Genomic DNA, 12,796 nt, shown 5'->3' on the forward strand with positions numbered 1-12,796 from the left:
ATAATTGAAAACAAAGGCAAAATAAATGAGTAATATTGGAAGTTCTCTGGCTTTTAGCATCATATACACTTGCCTTAGAAGAGGCAATGTGACTGGAAGAAGAAGAGTGCAAAAGTATATTCAAATAAACCTTTTGAAAAATAACTGCTTAAGAATGAAATCCTACTAACTTGAAAGTATTCTTTGCTTAGAATGATCCTTGAATTTTAATTTCATATGTAATTCATTGTCTATGGTCTTAAAAATCTATATAAGAATGGAGTCAGATTTTTGTAAATGCTAGTTCATTTATTTAAAGGCATTACTCATAATGGTGAATCATTTTAAAAGGGAATAATTCTTTTATAAAGCAGATAATTTTTAATTTAAATTTAAATTTAAAATTTGAATTTCCATTCATTAAGTTTAATGTATAAAGAGAATTAAATGAGATTTAGCTGAGGACTTTCCATTCATATTTACTGAATTGGGCAAGGGAAATTTACTTTCAACAAGATGTAGATGGATTTTGAAGTTTATTCTTGATTCACCAAATACTTTTTAAAAGTAATAGTTGCTTTCTTTTTGAATTTTCAAACCTGATAGTATTATCCCTCTCTTAAAGAGACTACTCTTCATTATTCATTATATTTATATACATATTCATTATATGTTTAAGTTATAATTAAGATACATGTTGGGGAAGATAGAATGTTTATTTAGAAGGGCCATTTTAGCATGGACCTTGCTATCAGTGAAATTCACAGGATCTATACTTGGAATGGACTGCATTTTTACAGAATTTATAAACAAGGAAAGAGATATAACACATAAACATCAGCTAACTAAAATTGGAAATGATATATGTATATAAGAGAAGTATGTGTACCAAGGAGAACATAGGATTTGGTTACACTTGAACTTAATTTTCAGATTTTCAAATTCAAATATCTTTTGTTTTTACATTATCTTTTTTTCTCAGTCTACTCTCTCCCTTACTTACTTAGCCATCCTTTGAAACAAATAATAAAAAGTATACCTTAGACTTTATTATCACCTATATTTGAACTACCTCTGTGATTTTTAAACTCAACTCCCATGATGAACATAACCTTCTATCATTTTATTTCTTTCTTTTCCTCCTCCTTCCTAAACTTGATGAATCTCACCATGACTCCAGTTCTCTTCTTCCTTCTCTGTTCTCCCCGGTTATTCATGCTTCTATGACCTCCCTTTCTTCTTTCAATTCAGCTGCACACTATCCTTGATTCTTTGGATCTTGACTATGTAGTTATATGCCTGGCCAAACCCCATTTGCTTGCTTTACTCCCACTGTCATGGTGCTAAATCTTAAATGAAAGAATGAAAAATGAATAATAGAACTAAGCAGATTTAGCTCTCCAAGAGTTCATAATGGGGGAGAGTGTGTGTAGGATGTTTTGGCTATAGCTCAGATGGAATAGTTCTATGGGTATAGTGGCAAAACAGTTGGCAATATATCTTATTTAATGTCCTTTCTATTGATAAAAAATATATTAGGAGAAATTAGAAAGAAGGATTGTTACAAACTGAAAGGATGAGAAAGTTTTATAGAGGAGAGGGCACTTCACTTGGGTCTTAAAAGCATTGGTAGGATTTGAACAGGTAGTTTGAGCAAGTAGAGATAATTGTGGGGGTGGAAAAGAGGGATATTCCAGATATATAGAGGAATTTTATGCAAAGGTGGGACTTAGCTGTTGGCATTTGCCTTTGCCTCCTACATCAAGATCGTTTTGTACAGTGCTTTATCCACTACATTATCATTTTATGTTGCTATCATCTCTCAGGCAGCATAGCCAGCAGAAGCAAGCATCAATGTATGCACTTTCCAACAGCATTGCTTGGGAGCCTAGGGGAGCCCCAAAGATTGAGCTGAGGACTTGTTCCATGTGCCAAATAACCCCAGGATGAGCCTAATTATTAGTTTGAGGGATGAAACAGTGGAACATTGTAGATGGAAGAAGAACTGGCTCTGGAGTTTAAGGCCTGGGTTCAAATTTCACCTCATATTTACTACATGTGTAAACTTAAATAAGTCACTTAACAACTCCCTGGGCCTTATTTTCCTTTTGTGTAAAATGTGGGATTTGACTATTTGGCCTCTCAAATCCCCTTTTTCTCTAGATTGAGATGAGAAAAGGGGAAACTAGAGGAGAGGTGGATTAATGGAGAGATTAATTTTATGTGACACAAACTATAGTTTCATTAACTAAGGAAATACAAAAATATAACTCCTTTTAAGTTAGCAAATAATAAAAATCTGAGTGGTTCAGATTTATTAGAATATGATTGAATGAGTTTTGGAATATAAATGTAATGGAATACTATTGTGCTGTAGGAAATTATGAAGGGGGAATGACTTCTGAGAAACTGAGGAAGACTTAAATGAACTGATACTGAATAAAGTGTAACAGAATCAAAATAATTTCTACAATGATGATCATATTATAAAGACAAACAGCTTTCAAAGACTTAGGAACTCAGTATAATGACCAATCATAATTCCAGAAGATACATATTATTTTCCTCCTGATGAAGAGATAAAAGATTCAAGGTGTAAAATACCTAAATGGGTCCAGATATCTACATGTACAGATACATATGTTTATACCACACACACGTATATTTGTGAGTGTTCATATATTTAGTATGGCTAGCCTAACCATGTTTGTAACAAAGTTTGTGTTTTTCTTATGTTCCCAGTTTGAGGATAGAGGGAGAGAAGATAGATTTTGCTGATTGAAAAAAAAATTTTATTTAAAAAAAGAATTAAGGACATTCCTTCATAATCCTATACCACAATTTATTCAGCCATTCCTCATTTGATGGACATCCCCTGAATGTCCAATTCTTTGCCCTGAGAAAAGAGCTGCTATAAATATTTTTATACATATAGGTCGTTTTACTTTTTAAAAAAATCTCTTTATATTCATGCCTATCAGTGTCATTATTAGATCCAAGGATATCCTTTGGGCATAGATCATATCTTTTGATTATTTACAAATTGGGGACTGGCGCGCTCTCTCTCTCTCTCTTTCTCTCTCTTTTTTATAAATTTGACTCAATTTCTTATATTTGAGAAATGAGGCCTTCGTCATCAAAATTCTTTTCATAATTACCATTGCTAACTGTATTTCTCCCCATTTATTCTCTCTTTCTTTTCACTCTGTCCTTCTCAAAAATGTTTTGCTTCTGACAAGTCTCTTCCCCCAGTGTGCCCTTTCTTCTATCACTGTCCCCCATTCTTGTATCCTCTCCTATTTTCTTGCAGGGTGAGATAGATTTCTATACCCCTATTGATTGTGTATATTATTTCCTCTTTGAGCCAGTTCTGATGAAAGTAAGGTTCACCCACTCCCTTTCCCCTCCTTCTCTTCCTCTTTTTTGTAAAAACGTTTTTTTTTCATTTATGGCAGATAATTTACACCATTTCACCTCTTCCTTTCCCTTCCAGTACATTTCTCTTTCACCTCTTGATTTTATTTAAATTTTTAGGTATTATCCCTTCATATTCAACTCACATCTGTGCCCTCTGTCTATATAAACTCCTTCTAATTGCCATAATATGAAAGTTCTAATGAGTTACAAGTATCATCCTCTCATGTAGGAATGTAAACAAATAAACCTTTTTAAGTACCTTGTGATTTCCCTTTCCAGATTACCTCCTTACAATTTTCCTGAATCCTGTATTTGAAAATAATATTTTCTATTCATCTCTGGTCTTTTTTTCATGAATGCTTGAAAAGCCTCCATTTAAACTTTTTCCCTCAAGGATTATACTCAGTTTTGCTGGGTAGGTGATTCTTGATTGTAATCCTGGCTCCATTGCTCAAAGGAATATCATATTCTACTCTCTCTGATCCTTTAATGTAGAAGTTTGCTTGTTTATCTTGTGTTATCCAGACTCTGACTCCACTGTGCTTTAATCATTTCTTTCTGGGTGTTTGGAATATTTTCTCCTTGACTTGGGAGTTTCAGAATTTGGCTATACTATTCCTGGACATTTTCATTTTGGGATTTCTTTTAGGAAGTGATCAGTGAATTCTTTCAATTTCTATTTTATCCTCTGGTTTTAGAATATTAGGACAGTTTTGCTTAATAATTTCTTGAAAGATGATGTCCAGGCTCTTTTTTTTTTTTTTATCATGGCTTTCAAATAGACCAACAATTTTAAAATTATTTCTCTGAACCTGTTTTCCAATTCAGTTTTCACAATTTTTTCCTATTTATTCTTTTGGATTTTTTTAATTGTATCTTGATTTTTTTATAAAGGCATTAGCTTTCATTTGTTCAGTTCTAATTTTTAAGTAATTATTTTCCTTGATGAGCTTTTGTACCTCCTTTTCCATTTGGCCAATTTTGCTTTTTAAGGTTTTCTTCTGCTCATTAGCTTTTTGCTTTTTAAGGTATTCTTTTTTTCATTAGTTTTTTGTATTTCCTTTTGCATTACTCTCATTTCTTCTCTTCCCAGTTTTTCCTCTATCTCTCTTACTTGATTTTCAGAATCCTTTTTGAACTTTCCCATCACCTGAGACCAATTCTTATTTTAGATGTTGGAAGTTGCAGATGTTGGAGTTTTGTCTTTGTTATCATCTTCTGAGTGTGTATTTTGATAGTAACTTTCTATAGTCAGTGTATCTTTTTCAGTTATTTACTTATTTTTCTAGACTGTTACTTTGGCTTTTAATTCTGTTAAAGTAGGACTTTGTTTCCAGGGTGGAGGTGCAGTGAATCAAGCTTCAGGGGTTTTGTGCAGCTGTTTTCAGAGATCCTGCTAGGGAGTATGGGCAAAGCAACAGAGTACTGCAGGAATGCCAGCAAATAGGCCCTTGAAATCTCTCTCTGACCAGCTATCTGCCCTCTCCACCCTCACCCCTCACCTGTGGGTTGTGCAGTGTTGCTGCTGTGGAGACTGTTGCTGCTGGGCTTGCTGTCAGTGACTCCCAAACCCTGATGCTGAGCTGATGCTCCTCTCACACCCTAGTGTGCCAAACCTTTCCTGATGAGTTTCCTTGTTTCTGTGGGTTGAGAAGTCTGGAAATCACTGCCATTAATTTAGTGACCTCACCACCTATTCTTGTTTCCTGAGCCTAGGGCTGTACTGAAATGGCCTGCACTCCTATTGGGCTCCAGGCTCACCCCAGTGCAATAGACTCTTCCTACCTGAACTTTCAAGTTGCCATCAGCTGGAAAATTGTTCCAGTCTGTCTTTTTTATGGGTTCTGACACTCTAAAATTTGTTTAGAGTTATTATTTAAAGGTATTTTGAAGGATCTGGGTGAAAACTCGGCAAGTCCCTACCATTATTCCACCATTTTGGCTTTGTTCCCTAACTGCCAAACTTTTAAGGTTATCAATTAGTCAGTGGTGGAAGAGGAATTACAGTAGGGCCACCGAGGGCAATTCCTTCTCAGTAGTCCTAAATCCCTATCTCTGACCATCACTTGACTGGACTACTACTCACATCTGTGATTATGAACTGGTTCTCTGGGTTAAAATTACATAAGCCATGAACCATGTTAGCCAAATACAAGATATTTCCTCTGTGGCATCATCTCCTTTTATCCTGTAATCTGATGTGATTCTTTCAAATTGAAAAAAAAATTGAAAATGGAAAAAATAATATGCACACCTAATGTACTAGACTCAGTCAAGATGTCTGGATCTTCTGGTGATTAAATGGATGAGATGGACCCTTACTCTTATACTTTCTAATCTAAAACTTACTCTGCTTGGAAGAGAAAAGCAAAATTGGATTTGAACAGTTCAGTTTATGCACTGTTATATCATATATACTAAATCCTTGAAGATTGTTTTTTCCTACCAAACAGTAGACTATGGGAACATAATCATTCTTTTTCTAAAGTCTTCTATTCTTTTAAAATCTAGAGTATATGTCAGATTATTCCTGGTGATCCTCTCCTATTTTCTATCATAAACTTCATAGGCATCTTTTTTTTTTCCTGGTAGGGAAAAAATTAATTTTGAAATCCTATTCAGTTTGAAACTTCTATGATTATTTCGTCAACACAGGCTACAACCATTATAATAATTCAGTACATGTTTTTTGAAAGTTGCTGTGGCCAAAAAATTCATCACTCTGTGGTGAACCTGGCGATGAACCAAGCAATTAGGTTAGTCCTCAGACAGCAGGCATACTACTTGCCCATTACTGAGGCTATACTCAATTCTGCTTTTCTAACTTGGTTTGCTTTGCTATAGCCTTTACTAGATCTGACCAAGGCCTTTAATACTGTCAGTTTGTAAGAGGTTTTGGGAAATTATGTCAAAATTGGTCAATGTTAATGTCAAAAAAAAAAAAAAAAACTGTCAGTTTCATGATGAATAAGGAACAATGATCTTGGACTTTCCCAATCACCAAGAAAGTGAAAGAAAGCTGTGTGTTTGCTCCCATTTAACAAGATGTTTTCAGCCATGTTGTTAAACATCTTCAATGAGGTTGAACATGGCATCAAGATTAACTACCATACTGATGGTAAATTCTTCAATTTAAAAAGGCTACCTACCAGTCAAGAATAAAGTGAAGGGAGTATTGGTGCATGTTTTTTTTTTTTTTTTGCAGATGACTGTACATTTAATGTAGTCTCTGCAGCTGAGAAGCAGCAAAGTATGGATTGATTCTCTACTGCTTGTGTTAATTTGTGCTTAACAATATCAAGAGGGTTAGCTAGATGTTACAGTGAATAGAGCACTGACTCTGAAATCAAATGTGGCCACAAATTAGCTATGTGACCTTGGGCAAATTATTTAACCCCAATTGCCTTGCAAAAACAAAACAATACCAAATACCAAGAAAACACAGATGCTCCATCAACCAGAACCACACTATACATATGTGGAAGCATTGGTTATAGGAAATGGAGAATTTTTGAATATTGTAGATAAGATCATTTACCTTAGCAGAATACTTTCCAGGAATGTACACATTAATAATGAGATTGATGCATACATTGCTAGAGCTAGCTCAGTGTTTGGAAGGCTCTAAAGGAAAGTGGGAGAGAAGAGGTATTAGATTTGCTATTAAAGTGAAGATCTACAGAGCCATTATGCTGACATTATTGTTGTATGTAAGTGAAACATAGATAGTATATCAACGCCATATCAGGACACAGAATCACTTCCATTTGAATTGTCTTACAAAGATTGTGAAGATCATTTGGCAGGAAAATGTACTAGACACTCAGGTTTTTTCTTGAACTTAAATTCCCATCATTCCAACTTTGCCGCAGAGAATACAACTCTATTGGACTGACCATGTTGTTTGGATGCCAAATTTGTATGCTTGTCATAAAGATTATTTTATGGGAGAACTCACACAGGGCAAATACTCAGAAAAAGTGACATTCTCAAGACCTGTCTTAACTTTGGAAATTGTGTGACATGGGAAACACTAGAACAAGTCCTCCCAGCATGGCATGCCCTCATCAGAAAAGGCGCTGTACTCTATGATTTACGTAAAACAGACTTAAAATAGCTCAGAAGAAATGCAAGTTGTGCAAATTTGGAGAATCCACCTCTAATGATCACATGAACTGTTTGTGCCCAATCTGTGGCAGAGCATTCTGAGTTCATATTGATCAGATCAAGACACACTGTAACTCAACTCTAACTTAGTGATGTCATTTTGGTCTTCTAGAATGAAGGATGACAACCAACTAGGCATAGTAGAGCCATGTTCTCATGAGGGTTTTAGTTGAAGGAGAATATTGGTATAAAAAAAGATAGACTGTGTCAAGGAATAAATTACTTTGTATTTATTTTTGTATACACATGTATACAATATGTCTATTACATGTATACAATATGTTTCTTCCAAAAATAATGTAAGCTTCTCAAGGACAGGGATATTTTCATTTTTTTATATGTGCTCCCATTACATAGTACAGTGTCTGACACATAGTAGACACTTAATAAATGCTTGTTTTAATCTTTCTTTATTTTATCTCTTATTTCTTTCTCTGCTTAGTTAAACAATTGCTTTGAAAATCTTTCCTTATTTCCCTTTCAGTTTTTTAAGTAGTTTTTTTTTTCTACTTTGTCTTTTTGATACATTTCCTTTAAAAAAAAGTTGAATAATTTGTTTTATTGCTTTAACAGAAATATGAGAAAATAAGTACAATTATTTTGAAAAGGCTAAATAATGAAACTTTGAAAAAGTTAAGTAATGAAACTGATACAAATTGTGTCCCCTTTACTCTGTGGAGGAAAGGTGATTCAGGGTCTCAAATCCTCCCCAACCTCTAGAAGGGGCACACCCCTCTGTCCATAAAGGCAACACCCAGATAAGTAATCTTATTTAATTGGAGATCTAGGTCAGGGACATAATCACTGCCCTCTATTGAATTGGAGATTAGTCCCTCCAACTGCTCCCAGCTCTGGGGCCTGGGCAAACCCTGAAGTCCTAACAGGATTTTGCCTGCTAAGAAAGTTGTCTTCTTAGCATACTGTTTTCTTAACCCACCTTTGCTAATTCCTAATCAGGAGCTATTTGCCCTTCTGGACTTAGCCTACTAATGAAGATATTTTCTTCTCAGTGTTAACCCATCTTTGCCAAATTCCTAATAAGGAGTTTTGTCTGCTGAGAAAGCTTTTTTCTTAGTGAAAACAAATCCTCTTTTGCCACACAAAATTCAGATTTTCGAATTCTTTTACAAGGGATCTGCGACATCTACCAGAGGGGATGGGATCTCTTACTCTCAATTCTCACACCTCATCAAAACCTTAGGTTAATTTTTTTTTTTATAAAGAAAGAAGTTGATCCTTGGGATAAAAGTAATAACAAAAGCAGATCATCAAGGAACAAAAAAAAAAAAAAAAAAAAAAAAAAAAAAGCTTAAGGGATTAAAGATTTAAGGAGAATCTAAAGAATCTAGAGAAAGAAACTGAGCAAGACAGAGATTAGAGACCAATTCAATAGTTTATTAAATGGAGAGAAATACTGGGACCAATGGATCCATGTTGATCCCAGGGCTAGACGAGACTATCATCTCAAAGAGTCTAGCCCCGAATCATGGGGCAGCAAGCTTTTTATGGAATAACAAGAACAATGACATAATGGAGGGACCTAGGTAGGGATAACCTAATGGAGGGAGATTATTGATATTCTAATGACATCTAAAATGGATAAACCTTTATCTTGCCAAATATTAAGGAATGTCTATAAAACCTTTATCTCAAACATTAAGAGGGAACGGTTATAACCTAAGGCAGAATAACTAAATAGGACCATTAGAGAAACTGAGTCACAACATTAAAAGGGAACTTTGGCATAACAAAAGGAAAATTTATTTATCTTTGGACTAAATTCTCTAATTTTTTCCCCCCTTCTGTGAATCATGACCTTTTTGTGGGAATGAATAATAGAGTAGAAAATTGCATTTTTCCAATTGATAAATGATCAAAGTATATGATATAAACAGATAATTTTCAGATGAAGAAATTGAAACTATTTGTAGCCACATGAAAATGTGCTCCAAATCACCATTCATCATAGAATTGCAAATTAAGACAATTCTGAGATACCACTACATGTTGGAATCCTTACAAAGTGTTAAGTTATTAGAGTTGATAGAGACAATAATTATCTAATTTAGCATGGTTCAGTATGATTGATCTGATCCTATGAGGAGATGTTATGGGCCAGAACTTGAAACAAGGTACTAAGTAGAACTGATAGAAACAATGCTTATGTTCACACCTTTAGAGAGCTCATATAAGCAAGAAGCTCTTAGGGTCAGAGAGCACTCTGGGAGGAAACCCATAATCCCACTCTCGGATCCCACAGTCCCACTCTCAGAGAAGGAGCATAAATAGAGCTTTAGTGAGCCAGTCAAGGCAGTTCAAAGAGAAGCCCTCTCTCGGGGGGGGGGGTGCAACCAGATTCACTTCATCTCACCACTGTGGTGGCTGGGCTCTTGCACTTCTCCCACTGAGACCAAGGCTGGTCTGAAAGGCTCTCCAGAAAGCTGCCCAGCCCCAGGCAAGGAGACAAGAGATTCATTCCATCTTCTACCTTTGTGCTGGCTGGAGTCTGAAGGGAGCAGAGGCAAAGGACTAGTGACAAGAGCTCTTGGAACTAAGGAGAGAAAAGGCCTCCAGAAAACTAGCCGAGCCCCAAGTGAAGGAGATAAGATTTTGAAAGAGACAATAAAAGGCTGTACTTTAATCCCTGGCTGCATTTGGGGTGATTATTGATCTGAACTGATACTAGGGCTACCTCCCCAAGAAACCTGCTCCCAGAGATAACAATTATATTATATTAAAGAAGAAAAACACCACAACTACATACCTGTTGGCTAAGATGACAGGAAAAGATAATGCTGAATGTTGGAGAGGATGTGGGAAAACTGGGACACTGATACATTGTTGGTAGAATTGTAAAGAGATCCAACCATTTGGGAGAGCAGTTTGGAACTATGCTCAAAAAGTTATCAAAATGTGCATATCCTTTGACCCAGCAATGTTTCTACTGGGCTTATATCCCAAAGAGATCTTAAAGGAGGGAAAGGGACCCACATGTGCAAAAATGTTTGTGACAGCTCTCTTTGTAGTGGCAAGAAACTGGAAACTAAGTGGTTGCCCATCAGTTGGAGAATGCTGAATAAATCATGGTATATGAATGCTGTGGAATACTATTGTTCTGTAAGAAATGACCAGCAGGATGATTTCAGAAAGACCTGGAGAGACCTATATGAACTGATGCTAAGCGAAATGAGCAGAACTAGGAGATCATTATAAATGGCAACAACAAAACTACATGACGATCAGTTCTGATGCATGTGGCTCTCATCAACATTGAGATGATTCAAACCAGTTCCACTTGTGCAGTGATGAACAGAGCCATCTGCACCCAGAGAGAGAACCGTGGGAACAGAATGTGAAACACAACATAGCATTCTCACTCTCTCTGTTGTTATTTGCTTGCATTTTGTTTTCTTTCTCAGTTTTTCTTTTTTTTTTCTTCTTGATCCGATTTTTCTTGTGCAGCAAGGTAACTGTATAAATGTGTGTGTGTGTGTGTGTGTATATATATATATATATATATATATATATATATGATTTAACATGTATTTCAACATATTTAACATGTATTGGACTATCTGCCATCTAAGGGAGGAGATGGGGGAAGAAGGAGAAAATTTGGAACAAAAGGTTTTGCAAGGGTCAATGTTGGAAAAATTATCCACGCTTTGTAAATAAAAAGCTTTAATAATAATAAAAAAAAAAGAACAAGAAAAGAAAATTGCTTGAATAGGGAGGTACAGTAATGTATCTCTATCAGGTCCATAAAAAAATAAACGTTGAATGGTTCCTATACTCAATAAGTAGGAGAGGGGGAATACTGTGGGAGAATAGGATAAAGAATGGGAGACACTGGAATAAAAGGGAAGGGTCTTATTACACAAAAGGAAAAGAAAAAGTGCCACTACAGAACAGTCCTATGGTAGCAGTACATTTTGTGATTTAGAGAGAGACTTTTGTTGGGGAATTAGTTTGCATATTAAGAATCACGTCATCCTAGGAGAGAGAATGTATGAATTTTTAAGGACAGTCAGCACCCAAAATGGTGGTGATAGGGAATATTCAACTAAACATAATAACATGACTTTAGCAATAGAGCTTAATTATAGCGAGGACAGGGGTTAGGACTAGTCCTCAACACAGCTTACTTCCTGAAGTAAGCTTCTGAGCTCATCTAAGCTTACTTCTAAGCTTATTTTCTAAGCTTAAGGAAATTTAAGCTTAAATTTTCTAAGAGTAAGGCATATTAGAAGTTAGGTATGATTGAATAAGATGTACAATGGCAGTAGCAAGAGATGGGATAGAAAAAGGTAGATCAAACTTGGTACTTTAGAGACTTTCTCCTCATGAGAATCTTAAAGAGAATAAAGAAACAAATATCCTATGGAGCAAAACACAAAATTCAGAATAGTTTAGGAGAGAAGAGAAATATGGAGAAAGGCAAAGCAAAGAAAAACTTATTAGAAAATGGAATAAAGTTACTTAAATGAAGGTTTGGAGGGAAGACAAGAAGGATTTTGAATCATTTAGTTAACTGAGGATTGAAGAAGAAGGGTCTTTTGGATTGGGCAAAATAATTGTATTTATCCTTCAGTAGACATTTTAAAAACATCTACTATGTGCCAAGCACTCTGTTAACTGCTGGGGATACAAAGATGTAAATGAAACAGTCTTTTCCCTTATGGACTTTGCAATTTGGAGGAGACAACATATATTATTACAGGATGGTTTTTATGTAAAAGACACTTGTAGCTAGCTGAGAGAGTTTGTCTAGATCTTACTTGGTGTGAAACTAGAAGTGAAACAAGAAATTCTAAGTGGCAAAAGTGAGGAAAGAATGCCTTCTAATCAATAAAAAGGCACGGAGACGAGAGAGTATCGTATGTGAAGAATAAGAAGGTGGCCAACTTGGCGGGATTGTAGCATGCACAAAGGGAGTAATATGTAATAAGGCCTTAGCACTGTGTTGGGATGAGCTTGTGAGGAGTTTTAAATGTCAAACTGAGAAGTTTATATTTGTACTTGGGAGTCATTTGAACTATTTGAAGGTATGATCTGATTTGTGTTTTAGGCATATCACTTTTACAGCTGAAAGGAAGATGACTTGGAGAGAAGAGATTTGAAACAGGATACCAGTTAAAAAGCTACTGAGATAGAATAAGTCAGAAGTCAGTTAATCTGCCAGTAAGCATTAAGTACCTACTATTTTCCAAACAGTATGCAGACATTTCCTTTC

The 12,796-nt window shown here is 35.5% G+C and overlaps 1 protein-coding gene across 9 annotated transcripts in view; it reads left to right on the forward strand.

Annotated features, from left to right (window-relative positions):
• Positions 1-12,796, forward strand: part of MOK (MOK protein kinase) — a 104,525-nt gene that overhangs the window by 31,526 nt on the left and 60,203 nt on the right. For 2 of the 9 annotated variants that reach the window (XM_031953222.1, XM_031953223.1), the window contains exon 2: positions 12,632-12,744. The exons of the other annotated variants lie outside the window; for them this stretch is intronic. The gene's annotated coding sequence lies outside the window, so the exon portion shown is untranslated. The remainder of the gene's footprint in view (positions 1-12,631; positions 12,745-12,796) is intronic. 9 annotated transcript variants of the gene reach the window in all.

Source organism: Sarcophilus harrisii, chromosome 2, assembly GCF_902635505.1.
Source record: "Sarcophilus harrisii chromosome 2, mSarHar1.11, whole genome shotgun sequence".
Lineage (NCBI taxonomy): Eukaryota > Metazoa > Chordata > Mammalia > Dasyuromorphia > Dasyuridae > Sarcophilus > Sarcophilus harrisii.